Genomic DNA, 17,890 nt, shown 5'->3' with positions numbered 1-17,890 from the left:
GTCACCGCCGCGGCCGCCCCGCCGCCTCCTTTGTTGTCAGGCGTGGAAAAATCCGCGGTGGCGGGGATGGCTGGGGGGAAATCCCGAGAGAAAAGCGGGAAAACTGGGTCTGTGTGGCGGCCTGGGTCGGGTTCTATGGGTTTAGCGCTGCCCCGGCAGGGACAAGGCGTGGGGGGCAGCCACGGGTGTTCTCAAACTCCTGCCGGGGCTCACCTTCGGGAGACACCTCTTCTTCCATGGAAAAGAATTTTTTCTGTAACTTTCTCACTGGTTCTTTCCCGTATCCCGGAGCCCTGTCCCTGTGGATGCTCTCACCGTTCATTCTGTAGGATTAAGGTCCCAATCCAAATTAAAGGTCAGGAGATCACGGCCAGCCAGCCAACACGTGTTCAGTGTACCCAAAATCTGTCTCAGAGCAAGCATTACGCGATGGGGACATGAGAAAATATCGGGGACACGGCATAGCGTGCACAGACTTGGGAATGAACTCAAAGACATTTGGGGATGAAATGTATGTTTACACTGGGGCACACAAAATAGATTCCTTTTGTGTGTTTTACGCTGGGATTATTTTGCGTTTCTTCAAAACAGATGACTTGAATCACAGCACAGCGACTGGAGTCACCTCAGGGATGAAAAGCTTCAGCCTGGTCTGGGCAGCTCAGTAATTTGAGGACCTGAACATCCAGCATCCCTTGGGCTGTCGGGACCCTTCTCCTGCAAAACCCCAGCCCCAGAGGTCCCAGCAGGAAGAGTGTTGGGTGCTCAGTAGATGGTGCTGTTTCCACCGAATTTATCCCAAATAACCCTCTGCCCCACGATAGGAAGGGCAGTGAGTCGGAAAAACAGGTTTTCCATGAGGAAGGACTAAAATCCGGAGTGCTGGTGTGTACTAAAAGACTGCTCAGGTCTTTGTGTGCAGCTGTTCTTCCACTAGGAATAATCAGCAGCCGGGTTGAAACCTAGGAAATGGATGAAATCCAGGGCACCAGTGGCCATTGGCACATCTGGTTCAATTCAAGCCCGCTGCTGAGCACCTGCATACACAATCAGAGCTGTCCTGTGAACAGATGAAATGCTAAAAAATACTAAATGCTGCTCCAAAAGCCCCTTGTGACATGGCAATCTGCACAGCTGTTTGTGTTGTCCATGTCCACAGTGTCAGCCCTGGTGATGGGCAGCCTCATTCCCCAGCTCTCTTTCCTTTACAGGAGTGTTGTGAGATATGGTTGTTCTGTATGTGGTGCCCATGGACACTGTGTGGAAAAAACCTAATAGAAATTGATTCTTTTAAAATAAATATGGTAAAATTCTGTGCCTGGATGAATGAGGCAGTATAAACATTGATGAGTTCCCTGGTCTGTCTGAGGCATGGGAGGGGGAAATAGTTTATGGCCAGAAATTTGCAACGAAGTAAAATTAACTGCCAGGCCAGCAGAATGCTGGATTTCCCTATCTTTTGCATTCTTGACCTTACAGACCTCTCCATATCATTTCTGTATGCAACCATTAACAATTTGTTTTCTAAAGACACTTTGTAGTAGCCCTGATGAAGATTTATCTCTGTTGCCTTAGACACTGCACAGGCAGCTGTCCCTGCTCTGAAATCTGACACGTTACCTCAGTGCTTCCCAACCCTTCCTCAGCTCAGACAGCTATTTTGTTGTGATATGTATGGTCTTCCCAGCAGATCCTGCACATGCACACCTTTAAATGGAATGTAACACTTTTCTGAGGCAAAATGACAAAAAACTCTGGGTCTCTTGCCATGGCTTGTCAAAGCAGCATGGGCATTTTTCATGGGGTTTTGTTCCAGAGTTACATTCAGTTTAAGTGTGTGGTTATGGAGCATTGTTGGCAGGTGCAGATTTAGCAAAGTCCACACACATACAGAATTATCTTGTGCTTTGTGAAATTACTGTAATGCTGTGCAGCCCCTAAGCTGCCATGGCCATATCCAGACCTGAAAAATATTGCTGGACAGAAGCGAGAAAGGGGAAGATTTGTGAGGGGCAGAAAGTTGAAAGGACTCACCAAGGACACACCTGAAGACCAGCAATGGCTGAGATCAACCTGTTATGCTGTTGTCTTAATTCCTCATAAAAGACAGTGGTCAAATGAAAGCTCTGAGTCAAACATCTCGTGAGCAATTTAAGGGATAATTTGAGTCATCACATTGCCTGGCTTTGGTGCAAGAGCTGCCTGGTACCTCAGACCTCTGGCAGGGGATGAGTCAGTTCAGCTCAGCTGCAGCCCCTGAGAGAGGAACACACCGGGTGATCAGCACTGTATCCCATCTGTGAGCCACTCACATTCCTGGAATTCCTGTTCTTTCTTTAAGGCACTTCATATGTGCCTTTTGCCTTTTGACCACATGGAAATTACAGTCCATGGTTCACGTGATGAAGAAATTTGGCCACAACTGCATTTTACTCATGACAAGCCGCCTTCTCCCAGCACTGTGGGCACTGAAACTCTAGAAAGCACTCAAAAAAGCCTCAGGGATCTTTCTAGAAGAAAAATAATATATAAATGTAAAACATTACCATTTTACTTTAAATTAAAAGCACTGTATTGGAATTTTAAAAAAATTAATAAACTGGCTGCACTTTAGACAGAATGATTTACTAGAAATATTTAATATGAAAAATTCCCTTCTTGTTAATATTATAGCCAAAAGTGCATAGACATTCTATCATATGATCATCACAGGACATTTGTAATATGTACTTTGGCATTTTGACATCTCATTAATCAAGTATTATGTATTTTAATTGCCTGTTGCTGTTTGTAATTTTTTTAGTCAAACTGCAGAACTAAAAGCAAAATCATCCTTTAATTTAAATCCCTCTTTGTGAGGCAGGGAATTGCATTTTATGCTGTGCCTGAGCCATACCTGGCCTTTGAGTGTTACCACATTATAACCTTAAATAATAGCAATAACAGTTTTACTGTAGCAGAAACAAAGTGGAGTATTTTACAAGGGCAGACACGAGTGGAGTCAGCTGCTGTGGGATTCCCCTTGCTTAGTTTTGGCTGTCTGCAGGCAGACGTCTGGTCTAAGCAGATTGTGAAGACTGGGCAAGAAGTGGGTACCCTCAGAGAGAGATTTGTGCCTCCTACCCTGAATTTCTGTGTTAGAATTGGACTGATTGCTTTGGAATTGATTCTGGGGGTTGTACAAGGCAAGACCTGACCAGCTCCAGATAGATGCCTTCCTCAGAATTTCTTTAGCTTTGTGTAATTTATTCACTCAGAATGGCAAAATGCCTCCCTGTGTCCTCCTCAACAGGAGTTGAGTGCTGCCTGCACACCAGGATTTTTATTCCAAATAATGTGGGGAAGCCCTGACTTGAATCACAGGAGACTGTGGTTTTCTTTATTCCTCTGTAGCCACTTTCAATGTAATTTTTTCCCTAGCTTTTTAATTTAATGGAAGTAAATCAATGGGAATGCAGGTTGCTATGAATGTTTTTCCATACCATAATTCTGCGGAAACATCAGTTAAGTATTTGAAGAAACATCTGCTAGATGAACATATATATATATAGGAGCTGAACAATATGACTTCAGAGCTTGCAGGGTTTTCTTTACACAAAGCCAGGGGCATAAAAGGGATTTCCTCCAAGTTTTCCTGTGTATTAATAATGAAGATCAGGATGCCACCTTTGCTTCCTCCCCTTCTGAGCACACAGTGAAAGGAAATGGTTCTGGATCGAATCACAAAGAGCAGTGGAAAAAACCAAACTCCACTCCACGCTGGCACTCAGAAGTTTGATTATCCAGCACACTGCATCTTTATGGAAGACAGATAAATCGCATATGTTAATAGTTGGCCCCCTGTGGGTGACCTTTGGCTCAAATATTCCATTTAGTGATTAATGTCACACAGTTGGATCCAAAACATGCTCATTCCTCAGGCTGCAGGAAAAAAAAAAAGGGAGGGGATTTAATTTACCTTCCAAAAGCAGAATTTAGTTTGATAACTTTTTTCGAGGCTGATTTTATCCCTGCTTGTAGTCTGGGCTCTGAAAAGCTGTTCTGCATTCCCTCTGCTAGGACTTAAGACCAAGCTTCTCATCTTGCCACCACTACTGACTCTCTGGGCAACCTGAAATAAGTCATTTTGCCTCAGGTTCTGGTCTAGTAGAACAGAGAAAATAACTCTGACTTCCTTACTGACACCATTTGAACTTGCAGATAGAAGACACAAAGGTTCTATCTGAGGTTCATCTACAGATAAAACTCAATATTGACCTCTAGAACCTCAAGGTGTCATAAGAATAGGTCAGAAAATTAGATATGCTTGGATTGTGGCTTTCTGGCCACCTTCTCCTCAAATCTTGCCATTTTTATGTGCCTTTGCTTGCCTTTTCATGTCATTGTAGTGATCTTACATCATTCTAGGGACACAAACTGTACCCCTGGCACTGGCACAGGGAATCAGGCACCAGGATCTCTGAGCCTACATGTCAGTTTGATCCTGTAGGGCACAGGATCTATGGAAAGGTACACATTCCATGTAAAATACAGATATATAGTGCCTGGCATCCCATGGCAGTTTTCTGCATAAATCAGATCCTCAAACATACATTTACAGGTGGGCTCAGGGTTGTAATGCAGAACATTTTAATAGACTCAACAATACATCACTGGCATCCTCTGAAAGGCCAAAGCCTTGAGGTGCTGCAAGTAATAATACCAGAATTCCTTCCCATTTGACTTCTCTGGAGTCATGATACCAAAATTCCTTACCATTTCACTTTTCTGTAGTCATGTCTGGCACAGAAAGCCTAATTCAGCTAATTAAACCATTGCTAAAATTGCCACAGCCCTCAAGTAAGTTTAGACTGAATCTGTACTTCTGTGAGCCTCTTAGATGAGATGAAGCAACAAAGCGTGATGAAGGCTTGGAAGCTGCTCCTGAGGAGATCATGAGGAATTTTGCTTTACTGGGCCTAAAAACCCATGTCCAGCTGTCTTCCCAGCGATGACACAGGAAAGTCTGTGGAAATACAGCTGTAATATCTGGAGACACAGAAAACGTGAGACAAAGCCTCTGAGGAGGTCTGTCCCTGCCTCCAGCCAGGACACATCTGGACTGTTGCAGGCTGGGCAAATTTTTCCGTTCCCAAGCTGGTTTATTTACCCAGGATGACAGGCTGTTAGCAGACTGTCCTTGGGGTGGCCCTACAGCAATTGGAACAGACAATCTCATAGCATTTCCCACTACCAGAAATAATCAAGTGCTCTTTCCTCCATGGAAGGAAAGATGGGCAGATATTCTCTGTGCTCTAAACCTTAAAGTACATTTGCATGTACTTTATGGTTTAGAGCACAGAAAATATCTGCCCATCTTTCCCACCCAATATCTGCCCACCTCCCCAAAAAAGGGACAAGTAGCTTTATTTCTATCTTTTTTGCAGTAATGATTGCGATCTGAGGACTTTCAATGGGCCATGTACACACTTGCAGAGGATCATGCACAAGACTCTACAGCATCTTCCTTCACTGGATCTCAATGTGCTGTTTAAACCTAACAATTTGTCCTGGTTTTGGCTGGGATAGAGTTAATTTTCCTCCTGATACTGTAAGATATCAATAACCATGGTGTTTGCAGCATGCCCATCACCAGAATTTATAAGCAAGTCTAGTTTAGAAATGATAAACTAGATTTTCAACTTCCAACCCTAGTTGAAGATAAGAGGAGAATTAGAAATCACTATGCCTAAAAATAAAATGAAAAAAAGAAAAAAACCCACACCTGCTCACCTTTGATATCTAAAGCAAAAAGTTGATTCTCTAGGTGTTGAGTTCCCTATATTTCTGTGTGGGATTCCCTATGGAGAAATCCATGAATATGGGTTATGCTGTGCCAAGCAGAGAGTCTTGAGCAAGCTCAGCATCTCAGACCTTCTGTGCAGGCTCTGCAGAACTGGTGGGTCCATGCAGAAATAGTTTTGAATGTATGCAAATCCCCTTGCATGGACAGGTTAGCCCAATTTATCATACCACAACTGCTGCTGAGCACCTAGAAATCCTTAATATAGCCAAGCTGCTCTGGTTTTTCATAATTTCCATAAATACAAAAAAAGCCACAGGATGGCAGATGATGTAGAGGAGTGGTAGGGGTGACAGAGACTTCCAGCCTGACACACTGAGCTAGTAGCAGTTCTGGGAACAGGAGTCAGAGCTCCAGGTTCTCACTGTCCCAGCAACAGGCAGGTGGCACACTGGAATGTGTGCCCACCCCAGAACTGGTCTGTGATCACTTCATGGCATCTCCAGCTGGCTCAGGACCATCTCAGGCAGCCACACCATAAAATTCTGCCTGGATTATCCCTGGTCCTGCATGCAGTTGGGACTTCTGGGGTCATTCTTCCTATGGGGGGAAGTTGTGCTAAAATAAGTTCAAAGTCTCTCTGATTCTTTCTCAGTGAGTCATTCATCATGGGAGTGCTTGCCTTGGTCCTCTAGACACATGGGGAGAGCTGTGGGAAGAAGCTGAAGAGACAAAGTAAATGGGATAGAATCCCAGGGGAAAGCAGAGCCATAGCCTGTGCTTCCAGCCTTGGCTGGGAATCTGGGTTGTGTATTAGTGTATGGTGTAAATCAAGAAAGAAAATGGGGGGAATGCTGTATCAGAGCTTCAGCAATGGGCTCACAGTGTGAGCACAATAGGTCCAGTTCAGCTTGATCAGTTTAGAATTTCAGCCGAGTCTCTTGTCACCAATTCTGCTACAAACAGTAACGGAGTAATGACAGCAAAGCAAGCGATTAACTGAAATAGGTTTCAAACTATTTTCCTGGTTTCCCACTTGAAATAAATCATTATTCTGACTCTTCATTTTTATTGTCAGCCCCCTGTGGTTTAGTAGCCAGCTGGTATTCCTTATGAAGAAATCAGCAGGTTGATTGAAGCTGTGGCTACACTGACATCCTCCGAGGCTTTCTTATTGACTGACCATATCTTAGATAAGGCTGCCAGTAAATTATAGCTCTGCTTAAGAGCATCTGCCTCAGGGCTGCTCTCCCCTCATTATAAATCCTGATCTAATCCTGCACGTCTCCTCAATTATTGGAGAGCACAATTCAAGAAGTGGCCTCCCCAGCGAACATGAAATGAGATAAACTATTCCTACATAAGGTAAACATGACTGCTCAAGAGTGAAGCTAAGCATTTTCAGGCCAGTCTCCTTCTGATTTTCATGTGGTTTCCAAAGGAAAAACATATCACCACTCCTATTAATGTTGACTGTTATTTCACCACAATCAGTTCTAAAAATCAGTTTGAAAGTTCTACCTGTCAGTAGAACTACTTGTAAATATTTCTATTTGCAGGAACAACATGTATGACAATTCAGGTGACAACCTTAGGAAAGGAATTGGGTAAGTCACTTTAAAGTCCCCAGCCTGCCACAGAAACCCTTTGGGAGATGCTTCATGGCCAAGCCAAAATACAGGAATGACATTTAATTTATGAGATCAATGAATGTGAGAGAGCAAATGGAAAAGGGACAAGCTTATCTTAACATCTTTTTGTGTTAGGCAGGTAAATGATGTTCTGGATTGCTGGATGAGTTTCAGCACATCAGTGCTGCTGGAGATAGTCCATCTTACAACTCTGTGAACAAAACTATCTCATTTGTGGAGTCATCCTATTTTAGTGAATAAAGGGTGAATAAAGGAGCCTGTTAGTGCTCCTGCTGGATCAGCACCTGCTCCAAGTTCCAGTTCCTGAGACACCTGCTGTCACTTTCTGTGGTCTCACACACACACACCACAACAGCCAAGTCCAGCTTTGCAGGTCCTGCCTGAGCTCTGGCCTGTCCTAAACCTCAACTTTTGTGAGAGCCCTTTCTCTGGAAAAGTGTTGGCTTTATGCAAATATAAAAACAATGTTTGAGCACTATTAAATAGGTGACTTATTTACAGCTTTGTATTTTCACCAGGATGAATGGAAAGAAACAGGATTTATTCCATTCAGGGAAAAATGTGCATTTAGGAATTAAATTAATGGAATCTGTAAACCACACCAAGGTTACATGGCAGTTTGACTCAACATAACATTAATGACTTATTCTAATTATGCATTAATGTTTCGGATTATGTTTATTCCACAGCATTTCCTTTCATCAAAGAGAAGTTTATTGTTCACCCAGCTCCAAATACAGAGTGAATTTTGACATCTCTGCCGGGAAATCAACAATCTGTCTCATTGCTGCTGTCATCTACGTGAGGTCATTGCTAGATCATTAATTAGTGCTGAGCTAGATTGGGATGTCAGATGATAAAAGAGGAGCTCTCATCCTAGGGCATAGTGGGACTACACACAGATCCTCCTCCCTCAGCCTGCATGGCCAGCCCAAGGAAACACTGCCTGTCCTGGGACAGGCCTCAAAGGATCCTCTGGGGAACCTTTCTTGTGCTTCCCCCTGATCAACCACGGTATAAAGGCATAAAAAGTCTGTATAGAGTGGCTGTAGTGTTCAGGTTAAAAATCTGTCACAAGCCATGCACAAAAGTAAATTCCCAAAGAGTACTACAAGAAAAGGGCAAACATACATGATACTCCACTCACAGTTTCTAGGTATTCACAGCCTCCTGAACTGACTGCAGATTTCTACTAATTTCTACAAATGGATGAAGATTTCTAGACACAGCCCTCCATTGATTTTTTTCCCCTGGACCTGTCCAGCCTCCCCTTAAATTCGTGTGAGACTCTGGTAGTGTCTTTTGGCAAGAAATTTCAAAGCTCAATAACCTTCTCATTCTGCACTGGTTAGTAAGGGTTTTTGTAAATGTTGATCACTATTGCTTAGTACAATTCTTCTTAAAAGAAACATTATCCTATGTCCATTGGAGGCAAACTTCTATAGGCTTCTCTGGTATTAGATCTCAGCTTGTTTAACCCAAGCCCCCTCAAAATTAGCAAGAGATTCTTAATTTTAGTCAGGTCCATAATTCCTGGCTAACTGGAAAAAACAGTTCAAATTACAATTTAGTCAAAGTGAGGTTTCACCTCTCCCTAAGTACCCAGTATCCTTTATTGCAATTCTGGTTTTGTAATCCTGCCTTAGTTTCTAGCAGGATTCATCAAAACAATAATTTCACTTCAAAAAAAGCTACAGAGTGTTTTTTAAGGAGAGATGAAAGGCTGAATGGTGAGTGAGGCTGCCCCACGAAAAACAATTACTGAAACAAATAGGTCCAGCAAAAAGTTCTGCTCTCATTTACATGGCTGCAGGACTCATCTTGCTAAATTGTGGCCCCTTTTATCAAAGGATTTAAATATGAATTATCTCCTTGTAATTCCCTCAAATTTATGCCATTTGAATTCTGGTTTTGATCAGCTGTTTCTTCTGTGTTATTAACTAAGGCAGAGGCACCCTGCAAAAAGAGCATACTTCAGTATACTCCTTTATTTATGTACTTACAGACAACTTCAGTATTTCCCCAAACAAGATGTGCCACTGTGACCCATAGAGTCAATACATATTGCATTTGCATTCTTTTATAATGCAAGGCAGTTGTAGAATTTCGTACAAATAGACCTCTAGGGGCCTGACCTCCCAGCTGTATTAAATAAATCCCCTTAGCACAAAGGAGGAAGAAAGGGAAACAAAGGGCTTCCTGCTGGCTTTTCCTGGAAGCACAGAAGTGAAATAATTCACTTTGGTGTCCTGTGGAAATAAAGGATGGCTAGAAAACATCAGAAATCAATCTTTAGAAAAATACAGCGCCAGAAGTGAGAGAATGAGCAACTTGGCTGTAGAGAAAAGTGGAGTTTTCCCAGTGTATTCACTCACCAACATGGCCCTGCAGAAAGCATTTAGTCTTTATTCAGACTAAGTGTCCTTGAGCTGTGGAAATCATAAGGGGAAAGTGCACCCCTTGGATGGACATAGTTACAGGGTGGGTTTTGGCAGGAGTTTATATAAACTCCTCTGAGAGGAGTTATACTGAGTTGCAAATTTGTCTTTATTGGTAGACATACAGTACTCAAGCTGACTCTGATCTGATAAAAACAGCTGTTCAGACATAATTTCTGGCTTTATTGCAAAATATTTAAATGAAAACTTGAAAACAATTTTGTTTCAATTTAAAATCAAACATTTTTTTCAGGATTTGTTCATGTATTAAGCAAAACCCACATGCCTTCCTAAAATGTTAACAAATTTAGTCCATTTAGTCTAAAAACCTGTTTCTGGGGGAAAATAAATCTTCTTTTGGAAATGCCAATTCTCCCAGCAAAACTGATGTTGGACTTTGGGTGATCCTGGGCAGACTCTGTAATGTGGGTGATTCTGTTTGTTTTTCTTATGGAAGCTTCCTATGCATCAAAACCTGGATAAATGGCATTTCCATTACCTGCAACCCCAACTCCTCCCCTGTGTGTCTCTCACTGTCTGTATTCCCTGGATTTAATGGCAGTGGAGGGATACTTCATTCACCTCTTATGATGAGTGGTGTTTTTCCATATGTTCATTCCCAGAAAGAAGCAGAATGGAAAATCAATGTTTTTTTTCTAATTGATGTATGTGTTAACAGAATGAATTTTGGAGAGGGAAGCTCAGCAGTGCTTACTCATGGCCCCTTGGTTTTGTCATTGTGCTGGTGTCACAGCATCCAGAGTGGAGACACACATTTTGTTAGCAATTAAGTGAATGGAAAAAGGCTGGCAGGAGTGTTCCCTGTGGCACGTTTTCATTTCAGAGACCGCTGAGATCAAGGGATCAGAGGGAGCAAGCTGAAGCTTAGCATGTGTCACCAGCCCTCCTAGGACCTGCCACATCTTGCATACAAACATGGTTTTACCAGCCCAAGCACTGAACCTGAGGCCCTGTTTGCACATGACAGCATATGGCAGATTTGTGTTTGCAAATCCAAAGTGGGAATGGCAGGGGTATAATCAAAAGTCCCTGACGGGGAAGTGTTAGACAAATGGTTCTGGTTCTGGTTTCAATTCATGTCCTTTGTTAATCTTATTATTCAGGGACTACTTAGAGCCATCTCATGCTCATTTAAACTAAATACATAACCCAATTAAAACAATCCTGAGCTATTTAGATCTAAGGAATTAGACTAAATTTCAGTGCTTCTGACATTTTAGATCATTCAGGGCTCTAGAGCATGAATGTCTGTATCATCACTTTATCTTCTTCCATCTCAACCATCATTAATAAATTGTACCTATGGGTTAGGAGATTGTCATATTTCATATATGACACAACAGTTCCAGCCAATTTCTAGATTACTGGATACTGAAATCCCCTGGTAGAGCTCTATGTCTGACTACAGGATACAGGACTTGGGTCTGCAAATCCACTTGGGTGCCTGGGATCATGGGAATGTGCTGAGGTGATGGCAAGAAAGGACAGAGGAAAAGGGCGGAGCTGGAAGCATTTGGTCCATCAGCACAACAGCTTTCCTAGCAGAGCTGGAGTCTGACCAAAGGCCTGATGGCTTTTTTCTGCTGTAGGAAATATTCTGCTAACTAGAGGGTTCACAGTGGAAGGAAACAAGGAGAAGGGGGTAGTTCGATGAAACAATGAAATGCTTTTCTCATCAACTGTACTTAAATCCAGCTGCAAGTTGATCTGTTTTGTTAGGAACAGACAAAAAAGGTACTTCCAGGGGATTCCTGCAAGGTTGTGATTAAAAACAAAGAAAGTGCAAGAAGTTAGAGTGACAATTTAAGTAAAACAAGGGCAAGAAACTCATGGCAAAGGGAGCTCAGCAGGTAATTCCATGCACAATTTGTTCCCTGGATTTTGTACCATTTATATTCACAATGTATTCATGAACAGATTGCAGAAATTAAAACAAACAAACGAGGAAACGTTTATTAATTATGGAATAATTTATATACAATATGTTATGAGTTAGGGATAATTCTTGGTCTCCAAATTGTATCAGCCAGGATTGTGTGACTCATAATTTGCAGTGTCCCTTTGTCACTTGTGTCCAAAGGCTCTGCAGGACAAACCCAGCACAATTCATCTCAGCTTTGATGTATCAGAGTGGGGACCTGGTGGGGCTGGAGAAGGTGCAGAGGAAGACATCTGAAGGCAAGGGGATGGAGCAGCTGCCTCACAAAGAGGGGCAGAAAAGGCTGAAATTCAGCTGCACTTTGGAGAAAAGGCAGCTGAGCAGGGAGTTGACTGAGGTCTGCCTGTTCACAAAGGTTCTGGGTTAAAAAGCAGTTATCCATGCATCCCTCAATGCTTTAACAAGTACAGCAACACAAGAGCTGCTTCTTGGGGGGATCCATGAGCTGAAGCTCTGCTGCCAAGGGTGCTGTGCCTGGGGACATGGCAGCACCAGGGAGGCAGCCAGGGCCCCCAGGCCATTCCAGGATTCTGTGACACCAGCATAGATTGGCACACCTTGGTTGTGGTTGGAACAATCCATGTCAGATCCCACATCCCTGCTCATGGCTTGGGCTGCTACATGGGTGCTTTGGTACTCACACAGGAGCTGGGCTTTCCAACACCCAAAGTGCCATGAATTAAAACTGGTAGGATGAGTAGAATTTTGTACTTTTATTATTATAATGAAAGAACCTCACAAAGGCAGTAAATCTGATTTAATTTCTGTAGACTCAGCTATAAGACATTCCTGTTCCTATCTCTTTGGTCAGTAGCATGTCAAGGGCAGGGAGTTCATTAAATATCACACAGTCCTCCACAGTGTCTTTTACCTCCTCAGCTTGTTTTCCTGACACAGCTTTAAATTGCTTGAAGATACTTCTCTTTCTCACCCATGCCTTCTCCTTTCATTCCTCTGTGCCCTTTCACACTCTGAAAATGCATTTTAACCTGACAGATCCCTGCTATGCAACAGGGCCTTGACTTTTTTCTTCCTTTTTTAAAACATTTTCTTCTTTTGTACCTACAAATTACTGTAAGTGTGGTTTTCTGCCCTCAGTTATAGGGGAGGATAATTTGTGCCTCTTACGGGCACTGGCTTTTTTGTGACTAGTTCTGGAAAACAAAATGCACCTGCAGTTGTGTGTCCATGGGTGCAAATTATAAAGATAATTCTAAGACAATTTAAAATGCTGGGAATTTTCCAGTGAGATGGATTTTTACTGGAAAACAAAGAAAACTCATGCATCTGAGCTGAGGGGTTTCTGGGGGAATTTCCACACCAGTTTCAGCAACAATGGCATTCCTGGAAAAATCTACAGAACATGATAATCAGCTTGTCCTTCCTCAGAATAGTAAGAATTCAGAATACAGGGAATTTTCTTAAGATGAGCAAGCCAAAGTCAAATCCTGCTGTGCCTGATTGAGTTCTCACATCTCCAGTGCATATCCAGTAAGGATACCACTACCTCCTTCTCAATGTCTTCATTTGAAATTGTCTCACTCAGCACTCACAGGACTTGGTAAGACTGAGGTTCATAGCTGGGCTTTCATTCAGACAGGGCAAAGCCAGGCCTCCCTTTAGACTGAAAGTGGCATAAAACTTTTCAAGTTCCAAACACATTATGCATCACCCTGTGCATCCCATCTTATTGAGGCAAAGCAAAAAAAAAGCTTTGCTGGTGTTGTTTCTTTTTCAAAAGTCTGTTAATAACTATAAATAACTTTGAAATTCAGGCAGGGTTAGCTCAGATGGGTCGAGGTGCTCCATGAGAATGCTGTGGGTGTTTTTTGCAGTAAGAGTATACACACAAGCACTTTTTTTCTCCATGTGAGAAAACAGTGTGCATATTTTACAATCCATTTCCCTCTTTAAGGCTGTAATCATGTTAGAAGAAACCCGCTGGTCTATCCCCCAACAAAGCCCTGGCCAGCTGTAGTGGAAGGAACCCTGGTGGTGGAGCCATGTCAAGAGCTGTCTGTGGCTCTGTGCTGGGCTCCCACTTCCCTTTCCACACTCTGCAGCATAGCTGAGGCCGAGGCAGGCAGTGAGACCTGTCTGTCACAGAGCTGCTCCTTCATCATGAATGGCCTCTCTTAGATTTAAAAGTTATAGTCCACAGCCAGGACTAGGACCACAGCACTTTCCCCACTGATGCTGCAAACTAATCCTGACCTACCTGTAAATATAGCAGTGAAAAGCTTTGGTGAAAGACATGAGGAGCTTGGAAGGACCTTTATTTTTTTTTTTTTTTTGGGGGGGGGTGTGTGGTAGGAGCCTCTTGCTTCTAAAGAACTGAGCTGAACAGGAAGAATCTTAACTTAGCTGAGTCCTCCGAGCTTCATTGCTCCGTGACATTTGTCAGCCTTGTCAGGAAAGAACACCACTAAACTGAAGCTCTGTCCTGTTCTGCTTCATTAGAACATAATGAGGCAAAATTACAGGGTTTGCTGGCACTGCTGGGGGATTCATATCATGACTGTCCTCAAAGCCAGACAGGTAAAGCCACCAGCCCCTCCTGCAGCACCTGGCTCTGGGGCAGGGCAGAAGATCCACTCAGGCTTTTTCTGGAATATTAAAGAAATCCTCAGTAGCCCCAAAGGGAACAGGGGCAAACAGAGCAGATGTGGCAGCTGAAGGGCCCTGGAGCAGAGCTGCTCCAGCACTGCCCATCCTTCCTGAGGGCTGTGAGGGGCCTTAATGGGCCCCATGTGCTGCAGGAATGCAAGGCTCTGCGTGGGCTGGGAGATTTATGCTCTTGACATTGGGGGGATTTCCTGCCTAGGAGCTGATTGCTTTGGACTGTGCCTCTGCTCTGAATTACTGGGGCTTTATTGAGCAGCAAACCTGAGGAAGCAGCAGAGCTGGAGATGGACTCTTGTCCTGTGTAAGATCCTGCTGGTTTAACCTCACATTTCTGGGGGTGTGGAGCAAGAATTGTCTCTGTTTAATGAAGCTTGCATTTAGTTGTCATTTAAGTGTCATTAAAAGATGGGACTGGCCTCATTAAGGTTGTTTTCTATTTTATGTTTGCCACAAGGCCCAGCAGTGAAGGTATGTAGGAACAGAATAAAATTATAATGGCTTCCCAGTCCTCAACAAGGTATGGGATGTGCTGAGCCACAGATGGCATCTTTATGTTTTAGCAACTTTCAGTCATCTCAGTGATTTTTATGAATTTTTGCATGAATGAATTCATGTAAACTGCTGGTTGCCCAGACATCCCATATCTCCACAAAACATTATGGTGAACTCTACTTTTCTTTGATTTGTACCTGCTGTTTGGCAACACAACACCTCCTACACAGCATTCAGCTGTTGTGTGGGCTGTAGGGTAGTTTAATTGACAGAATTATATAGTTGAGACCAACATCAGAGATGAAACTCTTCCATATTTTGTTCATCTTGGGCTGCTGACCAGCACACTTGAAGTTGAGCTCCCTGTGGGGAAAGCACCAATGTGTTTGAAGGACCTGCCTGAGGTGAGAGCACCTGAACACACAAACGTTCAGTCATCAGCTCAAGGGATAACTTTGCTTTTATCTGTCACCCTGTGAGACACTCAGCAAAGGTTTGGATGCTCAAACAGTGACAGGAAAGCAGGTAGACTGACATACTCCAAAAGGAAAGGAAAACGGTGAGGAGAAAATGAGTGGCTCTGGAAGGATCTGGGGAAGACACACACACACACAGAAGTAGAGATGTCAGTGGTACAGGTGATGGTGTGAGATGGAGGGAGGAAAAAGAAGCATAAGGTTCAGTGATTTGGTTTCTGCCTGAGATTTAGGTCTGTGCTTAGCTTGCAACAGTTTGGTTGAATGTGTACGCAAAATAAAGAAAATCACAGATCATAAGAACAACAAAACCTGAGGAAAACAAGGCCCCTTCTGAAAGGACCTCCCACTCAGGCCACCACATGGTTAACAGAACCTTTAATAACACAGAATTGTCAGGCTCCAATGTGAACACCGAAAGTTCATTCCTGTAGTTCTCTGAACATTCAAGCAAGAAGAAATTCAGTTGAGTAACTTAGGAAAGCCTTCTCCTCTTTCCCATGCTGCTCACATTGCAGTATATTTCTGGCATTGTTTAAAGTGTTACTGGCAAATAATATTGCTTTGTGCATTATAAATAGAAATCAGGCAGCAAATGGAATTAAATGTGGACTGAAAGGCATGAATTCCTGAGCAGAACAGTCTGTGTGTCTGACAGGAAATAGACAAACTTTGTTAAGTTTGCCCAGGACCAGCCTAATTTGATCTTGGAGGTTTTATTTTTTTTAAATGTGGTTTTACATTACTACAAAATGTAGCAGCTACTTCACACTGAAATCAAAGCCAGCAAAATAAGATCCCTCCAGGGCATTCCAAGTTATTTAAACCTGAGCTTTTCCAGCATTCCTGTGCAACAGATAACAGTAAACAGTAGGTTAAAAATATACACCATTAGGGTCATACAGGCAAAAAATAGCAGCAGATATTTGTGAAGGACAGATTAGCAACAAATCCCTGACCTGGATTGAGTGTACCCTAATAAAATTTGCCTGTGAGTGGGGAATTGGACGCTTTGGAAGGGAGAGGCACCCTGCAGGAAGACCTGGACATGCTGAAAGGATGTGCTATCAAGAACCTTGTGAAGTTCAGCAAGGACCAGTGTGAGGTCTTGAACCTGGGAAAACACTCCAGGAGTGCAGCAAAGGCTGGGGAGCAGTGCTGTGGGAAGGGATCTGGGGGGCAGCCAGCTCAGGATGAGTGAGCTCTGTGCTGCTGCCCAAGGAAAGAACAGGATGCTGAGCTGCATCAACAAGGGAGAGAGGATAAAATCATTGTTTCACTCAGCTCTTGTCAGGCCACACCTGGAATTGTGTGTTCTGTTTTGGTGCCCACATCAAAAAGAGGAGTGGGCACCCAGAGAGGGTGCAGAGAGGGGCCACAGAGATGATCCAAGATTGGGAAGCCTGTTGAATGAGGAAAGGCTGAGAGAGCTGAGTTTGCTCAGCCTTGAGAAAAAGGTTGGGGAAAACACCCTATCACCATGTTCCAGTGTTCAAAGTAGGCCTACAAAGAAGATACTCCCTTTTTACAAGGAGTCACATAGAGAAGATGAGTTAGAAAATTTATTCCTGGGGAGATTCCAGTTTGACACAAGAGGAAAACTTTTCATAATGAAAACAATCAGCCACTGAAATCATCTCCTCAGGGAAGCGCTGGATTCCTTAATATTAGACACTTATAAGATTAAACTGGACAGGGTCCTGGGCCATCTAGACCATGCTTTTGCCAAGAGAAGTTGGATGACATGATCCTTGGGGTCTTTTCCAACCTGGTGTTCTGTGATCCTAGGTTCCTATGAAATTCCAATTCTTTATATAAAACATCAACTGTGCTGCAATTCTGCCGTGTGCTCTGGGGAATGGCACCCATCTTTCAGGATTTTCCATCAGGTTCTGTACTAGAGAGGCATCTACCACATAAAATATGGAAGAGATGAACTTCTAAGTGTCTTCAGTTAATTTTGTTTAATGTTGATTAATTCCACAGTTTTTTTTTTAGTTTTGCTTCCAGTTGCAACTTTCATAAGGACATTGTGGACATTTTTGGTGACAATTAGAGTGAAGAATGTAGAGTTTCCACAGCATCTGTCGTTTTCTGCTGGGGTAGCAAGGTCTTTTGGAAGATTAGGATTAATCTTTCCTGCTTCCTGGCTCCTAAAGATAGCATCCAAGCTGTCCCCTGACTGCACTGCAAGTTCATTCCACAGCTAAAAGCTCTCCTTATCAAAGATCTGTTCATGCTCCTCCCTCTCTTCTTCCTCAGCTTCCTCTTTGGTATTTTAGAACAAGATTTAGCCACCCTGACAGTTTTCATATCAATACTCAGCATCACTGAGTTGCAAGAATCCAGTCTGGTAACTCCTAACTGGAGGTTCCCTCTCTAGGCATCTTTGGGGCTTTTTGTAAAACCCCAAAATCAAAAAATGTTGGCTTAGAATCACAAAATTTTCAGTTTTGTGTTGCAAA

At 43.0% G+C, this 17,890-nt stretch overlaps 1 protein-coding gene across 1 annotated transcript in view; it reads right to left on the bottom strand.

The window, feature by feature from the left end:
- The window catches only part of FAM107B (family with sequence similarity 107 member B), a 93,049-nt gene that overhangs the window by 60,821 nt on the left and 14,338 nt on the right, over nt 1–17,890 (bottom strand). The gene's annotated exons all lie outside the window — the stretch shown is intronic.

The sequence above is a fragment of the Zonotrichia leucophrys genome, chromosome 1A (genome assembly GCF_028769735.1).
Source record: "Zonotrichia leucophrys gambelii isolate GWCS_2022_RI chromosome 1A, RI_Zleu_2.0, whole genome shotgun sequence".
NCBI classification, from domain to species: domain Eukaryota; kingdom Metazoa; phylum Chordata; class Aves; order Passeriformes; family Passerellidae; genus Zonotrichia; species Zonotrichia leucophrys.
Note: the sequence above shows the minus strand (reverse complement) of the source record. Positions and strands in the feature narration are given on the sequence as shown.